Source organism: Triticum aestivum, chromosome 5B (genome assembly GCF_018294505.1).
Source record: "Triticum aestivum cultivar Chinese Spring chromosome 5B, IWGSC CS RefSeq v2.1, whole genome shotgun sequence".
Lineage (NCBI taxonomy): Eukaryota > Viridiplantae > Streptophyta > Magnoliopsida > Poales > Poaceae > Triticum > Triticum aestivum.
Genome location: NC_057807.1, coordinates 85,447,740 through 85,460,792, shown reverse-complemented (window position 1 = coordinate 85,460,792; position 13,053 = coordinate 85,447,740).

Sequence of the window (13,053 nt, the reverse complement as noted above, 5' to 3'; positions counted from 1 at the left end):
GGGCAGGATGCGGGGAATCAACATAACCTGTGTCACTACGGCCAGATTGATATCTCTTCTAGGAGATCTCGAACGCGGCCCTACAACAAGGCCACGTCCTTGGACGCCCCCCAGTTAAGCCATTTATTGACCCATGACGCTAGCTATGGTAGGGGACCCGAGCGAAAGGCAGGTGGCGCCAACCATTTGGTGCCCCTGGGAGTTGTGATATAAAACCACTCCCGTTGCCATAAGCTGAACTCCTCTTGAAAAGAGCCCTCGTGCCATGGAGCCTCAGCAATCTTGCTTATAACAGCACCTCCGCACTCTGTGTGCTGCCCCTCGATCAGCTTCGACTCTACTTTGAAGGTCTTAAGCCACAATCCGAAGTGAGGAGTAATACGGAGGAAGGCCTCGCACACGACAATGACCGATGAGATATGGAGGATGGACTCAGGAGCTAAGTCGTGAAATTCTAGCCTGTAATAAAACATGATCCCCCTCACGAAGGGGTCAGTCGGGAAGTCTAGCCCCCGAAGGACCTTGAGCAGGCAGCCTATGCGAGATTTCGCCGGTTAGATACCTGGCATCTCTTAGCTTTAGCACGTCTTCTTCCGTAATGGAGGAAGGCGTCCACCGGCCTTGAAGGTCGGAGCCGGACATCATCGTAGGTCCGAAGCGCCTGAATTTGGAGCTTTGGGTGTTGGAACTCAAGGTGAGAGGCGGATTTGATTGAGATTGAAAGAAAGGAGTCGAGCCTTGGTCTATTTATAAAGAGGTTGAATACCAAGAGCCCTCCCCGTGACCGTTTGGGACTCGCCTTCGATTGAGGAGCCATACCAACAGGCATGATTGGGTTACCCACGCCCGTATTGATGAGAATCCCGGAATAAGGGGACACGATCTCTGCTTCGACAAGACGTGCCAAGGAAACCACCTCGCTAAACGCGTTGAGGTGGGATAGCAAAACGATTCAAATAAAGGCTTGGCTGTGGCGTGATGTCACGCTGCGGAATACGTCAGCAGATTAGATTTGTTCAAATATTATTCTCTCTACGGTGGTATGTGGAACTTATTTTGCAGAGCCAGACACTATCCTTGTGTTCAAAATCTTCTATGAAGTATTCGGAGGAGGAACCCGCCTTGCAATGCCAAAGACAATCTGCGCGCCGGACTCGTCGTCATTAAAGCCTAGTTCAGGGGCTACTGAGGGAGTCCTGGATTAGGGGGTGTCCGGATGACCGGACTATAACCTTTGGCCGGACTCCTGGACTATGAAGATACAAGACTGAAGACTGCGTCCTGTGTCCGGATCAGACTTTCCTTGGCGTGGAAGGCAAGCTTGGCGATACGGATATGTAGATCTCCTCCCATTGTAAGCGACTCTATGTAACCCTAGCCCTCTCCGGATGAACAACAATCATACCATAGGCTAGCTTCTAGGGTTTAGCCTCTCTAATCTCGTGGTAGATCTACTCTTGTACTACCCATATCATCAATATTAATCAAGCAGGAGTAGGGTTTTACCTCCATCGAGAGGGCCCGAACCTGGGTAAAAACATCGTGTCCCTTGTCTCTTGTTACCATCCGCCTAGACGCACAGTTCAGGACCCCCTACCTGAGATCCGCCGGTTTTGACACCGACAACCGACAACTAGAATGAGTGTGTGAACATGAATGTAATGTCGGTGAGAAATATGTACTCCCCCAAGCTTAGGCTTTTGGCCTAAGTTGGTCTATGCCCATGGATCAAAGTGGTAGTTGGGGTCGTAATGAGATGCATTAGCTACTGCCTCATGGGCTGCAGCTTGGAGATGGGCTGCCTCCGTCCTCCTCTCGTACTCTTTCGCCTCCTCCCTGGTTATAATATATCTCCTTTTTGCCTGAAAGTCAAATAAACCAGGAGAAGGGAGACCAACATGGACAGTGTGACATTTGTCAAAGATTAGTCAGTATTGAAGGAACTGTTCATTCCTCTATAGAAACTGATGGTTAACCATGGCATTATAATCTAGGTAAGCAGGAGGCAACTCCCTATCACTTCCATGTATGGGTATACCAAGATAATTAGCCACACGGGTTGCATAAATCCCTCCAAACAAGTCTCCATCTAAACCATTATTATACAACCATCATGCAACAATTGCCCCCAAGTTATATTGTTTATCACCTAATACAACAGTCTTGAGAACACTAAGATCTGGAACACACATGTGACAAGCTTCATCTTTACCATTAATGCATCTACCTATGAAGAGTGCAAAATAGTGTATAGTAGGAAAATGAATGCTCCCTATGGTAGCTTGTGTTATTTCTCTGGATTGTCCCATAGTGATACTAGGAAGAAAGTATTTATATTCAGATTTACGAGGTTCATTGACATTGCCCCACTGTGAGAGTTACAAGCAGTAGTAAAATCTTCTAGGGCCATGGTATATGATTTATCATAAAGATCAAATAAAACAGTGTGAGAATTGTGCGAAGATTTGAATTTAAACCTTCTCACAAAGGAACCAGTAAGATAGTAGTGTTGGGAGAACTTATCTGACAAGAAATACTCAAGATCGGCATTACGCACATATGCGTCAAATTCATCCTTAATTCCTGCCTTGACCATAAATTCCTCTGACGGCCATTCACAATGACGTACTTGAGCTTCCCTCGGTGGTTCATCGTCCAGCTCACGTATTGCGAGTCTGGATCCATGCTTCCTTGAAGAACCGCCTTGGTACATTTTCCTAGACATAATTCTTCCTCCAAAAAAATTCTGAATTTTTTAGTAACTCAAAATAAAAGTGAACCAAACTAAACAAAATTGATAGCAACTACTCCCACAAGTGCCTAGAGACTATATCATGCAGTAGAACTACTTGGGACCATATAAATTTGACATGCAAGCTCAAGAACAGGGTCACCTTAGCAGCAAAAATTTGTAATGAATAAAGCACTAGAACAAAAACTAATTCGACCATTGGAGGAGTCATATAGCAATGAACAATCCCCCAAAGCAGTTTTGTGAATGGAGGTTTGAGGAAGGAGATCGAAAATGGCAGCAAAATGAGCTAGAACTCGTGCTTGATCTGGATGGTGATTTTTTTGGGAGGAAGATGAAGTGTGTGGATGTAGGAATAAGTGGAGGGGTCCACCGTGGGCCCACGAGGTAGGGGGCGCACCCCATGGGGGTGGGCGTGCCCTGGACCCTCGTGGCTAGGTGCTTGCTCCCCCTGATATGTTCTTAGTGCCAGATATTCTCAAATATTCCAGAAGAAAATCATATTTCAATTTGAGGGCATTTGGAGAACTTTTATTTTCGGGGTATTTTTTATTGCATGGATAAATCAGAAAATAGACAAAAAAACTATTTTTACTTTATTTACTCTAAATAACAAAAGGTAAAAGGAGGTTACAGAAGGTTGTGCCTTCTAACTTCATCCATCTCATGCTCATCAAAAGGAATCCACTAACACGGTTGATCAAGTCTTGTTAACAAACTCATTTTGAATAACATGGAACCGGAGAAATTTTGAATAACACTAGGTTACCTCAACGGGGATATGTACATCCCCAATAATAAGAATATCATATTTCTTCTTGACGGTAGGAAGAGGAAATTCAAAACCTCCAATAATAATCGATGGAATTTTTCCAATAGAATTGATACTGTGAACTTGAGGTTGTTTCCTCGGAAAGTGTACCGTATGCTCATTACCATTAACATCAAAAGTGACATTGCCTTTGTTGCAATCAATAACAGCCCTTGTAATATTCATAAAGGATATACCAAGGATAATCGACATACTATCATCCTCGGGAATATCAAGAATAACAAAGTCCATTAAAATAGTAACATTTGCAACCACAACAGGCACGTCATCACAAATAACGACAAGTATAGCAGTTGATTTATCAGCCATTTGCAAAGATATTTCAGTAGGTGTCAACTTATTCAATTCAAGTCTACGATATAAAGAGAGAGGCATAACACTAACACCGGCTCCAAGATCACATAAAGCAGTTTTAACATAGTTTCTTTTAATGGAGCATGGTATAGTTGGTACTCCTGGATCTCCAAGTTTCTTTGTATTCCACCCTTAAAAGTGTAATTAGCAAGCATGGTGGAAATTTCAGCTTCCGGTATATTTCTTTGATTTGTGATAATATCTTTCATGTACTTAGCATAAGTATTTACTTTAAGCATATCAGTCAAACACATACGTAAAAAGATAGGTCTAATCATTTAAGCAAAGCGGTCAAAGTCCTCATCACCCTTTTTCTTGGATGGTTTGGGAGGAAAAGGCATGGGTTTCTAAACACATGGTTCTCTTTCTTTACCGTGCTTCCTAGCAACGGAGTCTCTCTTATCATAACGTTGATTCTTTGATTGTGGGTTATCAAGATCAACAACAGGTTCAACCTCTACATCATTATTATTGCTAGGTTGAGCATCAAAATGAACATCATCATTAATATTATCACTAGGTTCATGTTCATCACTAGATTGTGTTTCAGCATCAGAAATAGAAATATCATTGGGATTCTTAGGTGTGTCTATACAACAGGTTCACTAGAAGCATGCACATTCCTATCATTTTTCTTCTTCTTATTAGAAGGACTAGGTACATCAACATTGTTTCTCTGAGAATCTTGCTCAATTGTCTTAGGGTGACCCTCAGGATACAAAGGTTCCTGAGTCATTTTACCTCCTCTAGTTGCTACTCTAATAGCAAAGTCAGGTTTATTATTATTAAATTCATTGAGCAAATCATTTTGAGCTTTAAGCACTTGTTCTACTTGAGTGGTAACCATGGAAGCATGATTACTAATAAGTTTAAGTTCACCTTTAACTCTAGACATATAATAGTGTCCAATCATATAAGCATTACTTTTCAATTGTCTACCAACATAAGCATTGAAGTATTCTTGTCTAGCCATAAAGTCATCAAACTCGTCCAAGCATTGGCTAGCAAACTTAGTAGACGCGATTTCAACTTTATCATATTTATAGAGAGAATTTAACTTCACTACCTGTGTTGGATTATCAAGACCATGTGTTTCTTCAATATGTGGTATATTAAGGCCATGTATTTCTTCAGTAGGAGGTAAATTCTTAACATCTTCAGCTTTAATACATTTTTCTTTCATATATTTCTTTGCCTCTTACATATCTTTAGGACTGAGAAATAGAACACCCCTTTTCTTCGGAGTTGGCTCAGTAAGTGTCGAATTATATTCATTAGTCAACATATTATTCAATAGCAATTCAGCTTGATCAACAGTTCTTTCCCTAAAAACACAACCAGCACAACTATACAGGTGGTCTCTGGAAGCATCGGTTAGTCCATTATTAAAGATATCAAGTATTTTATTTTTCTGAAGAGGATTATCAGGCAAAGCATTAAGTAATCAGAGAAGCCTCCCCCAAGCTTGTGGGAGACTCTCTTCTTCGATTTGCACAAAATTACATATTTCCCTTAAAGCAGCTTGTTTCTTATGAGCGAGGAAATATTTAGCAGAGAAGTAACAAGTGATATCCTGGGGACTACGCACACAACCAGGATCAAGAGAATGAAACCAAGTTTTAGCATGACCCTTTAATGAGAACGGAAATATCCTAAGGATATAGTAGTAGGAAGTTTTCTCATCATTAGTGAATAGGGTGGCTATATCATTCAATTTAGTAAGATGTGCCACAATAGTTTCAGATTCATAGCCATAAAAAGGATCAGATTCAACCAAAGCAATTATCTCAGGATCGACAGAGAAATCATAATCCTTATCAGTAACACAGATAGGTGAAGTAGCAAACGCAGGGTCATATTTCATTCTAGCATTCACAGACTTTTCTTTCAGTTTAGTTAGTAACTTCTTAAGATTAGATCTATCATTGCAAGCAAGAAAATTTCTAGCAGTTTCTTCATCCATAACATAACCCTCAGGAACAACATGCCATTCATATTTAGGGGGAGAACCTTCATCATCACTTTCATCAATATTATCAGTTTCAAGAATTTCATTCTCTCTAGCCCTAGCAAGTTGTTCATCAAGAGATTCACCTAATGGCACAGTAGTATCAAGCACAGAAGTAGTTTCATCATAAGTATCATGCATAGTAGAAGTGGCATCATCAATAACATGCGAAAAATCAGAATTAATAGCAGAAGCAGGTTTAGGTGTCGCAAGCTTACTCATAACAGAAGGAGAATCAAGTGCAGAGCTAGATGGCAGTTCCTTACCTCCCGTCGTAGCTGAGGGATAAGTCTTGGTTCTTTCATATTTCAAGTTCCTCATAGTGATCAGCAGATATAAATCCCAAGTGACTCAAAGAATAGAGCTATGCTCCCGGGCAACGACGCCAGAAAATAGTCTTGATAGCCCACAAGTATAGGGGATCGCAACAGTTTTCGAGGGTAGAGTATTCAACCCAAATTTAATGATTCGACACAAGGGGAGCCAAAGAATATTCTCAAGTATTAGCAGTTGAGTTTTCAATTCAACCACACCTGGATAACTTAGTATCTGCAGCAAAGTGTTTAGTAGCAAAGTAGTATGGAAGTAAGGGTAACAGTAGCAAAAGTAATAGTAGCAGTTTTGTAGTAATTGTAACAGTGGCAACAGCAAAGTAACTAAGCAAAGAGCAATATGTGAAAATCTCATAGGCATTGGATCAGTGATGGATAATTATGTCGGATGTGATTCCTCATTTAATAGTTATAACATAGGGTGACACAATACTAGCCCCAGTTCATCAATGTAATGTAGGCATGTATTCAGAATATAGTCATACGTGCTTATGTAAAAGAACTTGCATGACATCTTTTATCCTACCCTCCCATTGCAGCGGGATCCTATTGGAAACTAAGGGATATTAAGGCCTCCTTTTAATAGAGTACCGGACCAAAGCATTAACACTTAGTGAATACATGAACTCCTCAAACTACGGTCATCACCGAGAGTGGTCCCGATTATTGTCACTTTGGGGTTGTCGGATCATAACACATAATAGGTGACTATAGACTTGCAAGATAGGATCAAGAACTCACATATATTCATGAAAACATAATAGGTTCACATCTGAAATCATCGCACTCGGGCCCTAGTGACAAGCATTAAGCATAGCAAAGTCATAGCAACATTAATCTCAGAACATAATGGATACTAGGGATCAAACCCTAACAAAACTAACTCGATTACATGTTAAATCTCATCCAACCCATCACCGTCCAGCAAGTCTATGATGGAATTACTCACGCACAGCGGTGAGCATCATGAAATTGGTGATGGAGGATGGTTGATGATGACGACAGCAACGGATCCCCCTCTCCAGAGCCCCGAAAGGACTCCGGATCAGCCCTCCCGAGAGTGTTTAGGGCTTGGCGGTGGCTCCGTATCGTAAAACGTGATGATTCTTTCTCTCTGATTTTTTCTCCCTGAACGTGAATATATGGAGTTAGAGTTGAGGCTGGTGGAGCTTCAGGGGGCCCACGAGGTAGGGGGCGCACCCTAGGGGGGGTCCCCCACCCTCGTGGACAGGGTGTGGGGCCCCTGGTGCTGATTCTTTCGCCAATATTTTTTATTAATTCCAAAAAGTTGCTCCGTGGATTTTCAAGTCATTCCGAGAACTTTTATTTCTACACCAAAATAACACCATGGCAGCTCTGCTGAAAATAGCGTCAGTCAGGGTTACTTCCATTCAAATCATGCAAGTTAGAGTCCAAAACAAGGGCAAAAGTGTTTGGAAAAGTAGATACAACAGAGACGTATCAGGGACCCACTTGAAGGGCCTCTGTATTTCACGAAAAAATGTTCCCCCGCTGATAGCTCAAACCCACCAACTATATCTTCGCATGCAAGTAAGTGCTTCCTTATTACGCACAAAAAAATGAATACTCCCCCTGCTAGCTGGGACCCACCATAGTGGGAGGCTGACTTGTGGGCCTACCAAGTTGATGAAGACGGAGGGCTTTGTCAACTTAGTCAATATGAACGATTCTAGCTCCAGTGACCGCACGTTGTCCATCCAACGGCCGTAGTGCTTCTTCAACCTCTGTCTTCTTGCTCCAGCCCCCCAAACCAGCGCCGGTCATGCCGCCTGCTCCTGCCTCCCGTGGTCGGCCCTGCTGGCGCACATGCCTCACCATCCCACCCTACTCCAACCTCTGGCCAGGCCATCCCTCTACTCACCCACAACCCCTGTTATTCTGTGGCGATGGAAGCCTCACACAGCAGCTAAACTAGACAACCCTCGTTCTCCTCTCCGCGTGGGCATCCACTATTGCGTCTTCCCTTGCTCCGTGTCGTCCCCTTCCTAGGCCATGCTGTCGTCCACCGTCTTGGTGCTCTCGGTGCAGCATGGTAAATGTGGTCAAGGAACGACTTCCATTAGAAGTGTACTGTATGTGGAGAGGCTGACAGCTGGATCCACGGTCGCAACCTCATTACGTGAAAAATAATGATTCCTCCACCTGACAGCAGGGATCCATGGGATGAGCCACTGTATTTTGTGAAAAAATTTTCCCCCTGACTGCTGGGACCCATCAGCTACATCTTCGCATGCAAGGAAGTTCGCCCATATTACGTGCAAAAAATACGATTCTCCCCCTGACAGCTGGGACCCACCAGCTATATCTTCACACGCAAGGAAGTGCATCCTTACCTCCCTTATAGCTGGGACCAACCCGGTCGAACCGTACATAGGGTTGTCTGTCTGGTCGTAACGCATACGTACATAGTAGTCGATCGGTATGTCTGCAGGCTGCAGCGATGAACCGTGGACGGGTAAGGAAGGGCACATGTCGTAGTAGAGGCGCGAACATAGCATGTCACGCAGTCCCGTCTATATCGTGTACACGTACATACATCTAGGGTGCAAGAAACTAAATACGGCCACGTATGTACATACGAGCGGGGTCTCGAATGCCTACTCGCGCATACATACAGTCATGCCTCATGTACATAGAGAGGCAATGGTGTCCTATTCATCGGCAGCCAACCGGCTGGGTCGAAATGGAGAAATTGCGTAGTGTTCATCGAGAGGCAATATAATACGTCTTGTTCATCGGGAGCCAACCGGCATGGATGGAATAGACAAATGAGGCCTAGCGTACCATAGAATAGAGGAAACAGTCTTCTGTTTAACCGCCTACAGTCGAAATGGGATCCTGTTCACCGGGAGGGGTCTGGCGTACCACAAGACAGAGGAAACGGACTTCTCTTCGACCTCCTATAGTCGAAACAGAGTCCTGTTGATTGGGAGGGGTGTGGCATACCACAAAATGGAGGAAACAGACTTCTCATCGACCTCCTACTGTCGAAACAAGGTCCTGTTCATCGGGAGGGGTGTGGCATATCGCAAAACGGCACTCCAGGGGCTACTGTTCATCCACCATCTACTACCTCGCTCCAGCCTCCACGGGCTACTGTTCATCCATCGTTGACCCCCTTCAGCCTCCACTTGTGACTATTCATCCATGGCGTCTCCCTCCTGCCTCCACGAGCTACTGTTCCTCCACATGCTCCTGTTCATCCAGCCTCCACCAGCTACTGTTCAACCATCCCTCCATGGGGTCCTGTTCATCCAGCCTCCACTGGCTACTGTTCAACCATCCCTCCACGGGGTCCTGTTCATCCACCCTAACTGACTCGATCGGGGTCCTGTTCATCCAGCGGCAAGGCCTCTCCTACCACGGGGTCTTATTCATCCAATCACCACCGGGAACTATTCATCCAACCCCCAACAATGTTCACTATTCATCAACAGGCAGCAGGCTCGATCGGCTTTAGTTAGCAGCAGTAGTGAAGAAATCGCTCGGGTTCAGTTAACAGCCAAGGGATTGATCGCTCGGGTTCAGTAACATAGCTAGTGCAATCGCTCGGGTTCAGTAACGTAGCTAGTGCAATTGCTTGGGTTCAGTAAGCGAATGCCTCGCTCGGCTTCAGTTAGAGCCCAACGCCTCACACAAATGCATGCATTGCTTGGCCCCAACCACCCACCGTAATCGGGAAATACCCGAAGTTTTCCTCTCCCTCGCTTCTACCACTGTTTTTTCCGTCATGGACGGCCCAACGAATGTCATCCAGCTGCGTCTCCGGCCCGCTCAGGACGAAAAGCCCATTTTCTATCATGACTTTTCTATCATGCAATATGCAGTTCCATAGGGTAATCCCCAGAAAGAAGGCCAAGTCACTCGGCTAGATTGCTCTCGACGTCGTATTCAGCGAAGAGAAGAACTTCTTAAATGAATGATTGACTTTCGAACTGGTAGACTTCAGAAGTGCTTACCATGATATCCTGGGTAGGCCTGCCTAAGCGCGTTTGATGGTCCATCCATGTTACGTGTATCTTAAACTCAATATGCCAGGGCCTAAAGGCGTGATCACTATCACAGGCAATCAGAAGTTGGCCGAAGAGTGCCTCCAGAAGGGCTCCCAGATTGCCGATGAGAAAATGGCGATGACCAAGTTGGACAAGTACAAGAAGGCGGCAGACCCAAGCGAACTTTTAAAGTCCAAGAAGCCGACTGTGGAATCCGCTTTCCAGCCGACAGGATAGAGGAAGCCAGTGCACATCCACCTTGAGGACCCGAATGCTACTCCGACCAACATCTCCACCATCCTGGACAGCTAATAGGAAGCCGCGCTCGTCTAGTTCCTCCGTGAGAACTGGGACATCTTCGCATGGAAGCCTTCTGACATTCCAGGTTTTCCCAGGGAGCTAGCTGAGCACAAACTCCGCGTCGGTTCGGCGTCAAAGCCTGTCAAACAGTATCTTCGGTGATCTTCAACCATGAAGCGCAAGGCGATTAGCAAGGAGATAGCGCGGCTCTAAGCCGCCGAGTTCATCCGAGAGGTGTACCACTCTGAGTGGCTCGCCAACACCGGTATGGTACCAAAGAAAGACAGGTCTCTCCAAATGTGTGTAGATTTTAGGCATATCAATCGGGCCTGCCTGAAAGATCATTTTCCTCTCCCTCGCATAGATCAGATAGTAGATTCTACTGCTGGATGTGAGTGGTTATCATTTCTGGATGCATACTCCGGGTACCACCAGATTCGACTGTACGACCCTCATGAAATAAAAACAACATTCATCACCCCATTTGGGTGTTTTTGCTATATCACGGTGCCATTTGGGTTGAAAAATATTGGTGCCACATTCCAGCACATGATCCAAAAGTGCTTACGGAAGCAAATCAGTCAGAACATAGAAGATTATATGGATGACATCGTGGTTAAGTCCAAGAAAGGTTCGGACCTCCTGTCTGACCTCACTGAGACTTATGCAAATTTGCGAGCTTTCGGCAACAAAATCAACCCAACCAAGGGGTACATTCAGCGTACCCATAGGCAAGCTACTCGGTTTCCTTGTTTCTGAACGAGGGATCAATGCTAATCCTTAGAACATAGGGCCAATCCTCCAAATGAAGCAACCGGAACATCTACATGACATGCAATGCATCACAGGCTACCTAACGGCCCGAAGTAGATTCATCTCCAGACTCGGTGAAAAAGCCATACCGCTTTACAAACTGATGAAGAAGTCTGACAGGTTTGAATGGACTCCCGAAGCACGGGCTGCATTCCAGGAACTTAAAGCCTTGCTTTCCACCCAGCCGGTGCTAGCTGCTCTAAGTAGCAAGGAGCCTTTGCTCCTATACATCGCGTCCACAAGCCAAGTTGTTAGCACGGTCCTCAAGGTGGAATAGGAAGAACAAGGCAAAGCCTTCAAGCTCCAGCGACTAGTCTACTACATCTCTGAAGTCCTCACGCTTTCCAAGCAAAGGTATCCAGATTATCAACAGCTAGTATATGTAATTTATCTAACTGCAAAGAAGGTGGCACATTATTTAGTATTTACAAGAACACTCAGTCACAATGATAAGTGACGCTCCTTTATCTGAGATCATGAACTATAGAGATGCCACTAGCGGAGTGGCCAAGTGGGCCATTGGGCTCCTCTAGTTGGATATTAGGTTTGAAGCCAAGAAGGCCATCAAATCACATGCCTTGATAGATTTCTTGGCCGAATGGATTGAGCAAGAACAACCTGTCCCGAGTGTTCCCGAACACTGGATGATGTTCTTCGACGGCTCCAAGATGCTTCATGGCTCGGGGCCGGAGTGGCCTTGGTGTCTCCTAAAGGTGATCAACTGAGTTACGTTCTTCAGATTCACTTCGATTCCTCCAATAATGAAGCTGAATACGAAGCTCTACTGTACGGATGTGAATGGCAAGGTATCTAGAAATTCGCCGACTGATGATCTATGGCGACTCAGACCTAGTGGTGAATCAAGTCATGAAGGAACGGGATATCCATTCCGGCAATGACTGGCTATTGCAACACCGTCATAAAACTGGAAAAACACTTTGAAGGGCTAGAGCTTCACCATGTTCCACACCTCAAGAACCAAGCGGCTAATGACCTAGCCAAGATGGGCTTCACTCGGAAGTCAGTGCCCAAAAATGTGTTCCTGGAACACCTAGACTCGCCCATGATCAAGGAAGATCCTTTCGTGGAAGAGCCCCCGCAGCCAATTGGACCTTCTAATCCGACTGAAGTAGATATTCCCGCAATAATTGATCTGGTCCAAGAGGTATTGGTCATCACTCCCGAGTGGACCGAACCATATCTGGCATACTTGCTCGGAAAGAACTCCCAAAGGGCGAGTATGAAGCCCGCCAGATCATTCGCCAATCCAAAGCTTTCACCATCATGGGAGATCAACTGTATAGGAAAAGCACAACTGGAGTCACTCAGCGGTGCATATCCCCAGAGGAAGGGTAGCAAATACTAGAAGAGATACACTCGGGAACATGCCGCATCATGCGTCCTCTCGGACCTTAGTCGCAAAGCGTTCAGAGCCGGATTCTATTGGCCCGGAGCCAATGAGGCCACCCGAGACATACTGAATCACTAAGTCGGGTGCAAGTTCTATGCGAACCAGTCACACAGGCCAGCGTCCACCTTGAAGACTATCCCCTGCACTTGGTTGTGCGCTGTTCTGGGACTCGACATGGTCGTCCCTCTCAGGACCTGGATTAGTGGCTTCGCTCACCTATTGATGGCAGTCGGCAAAT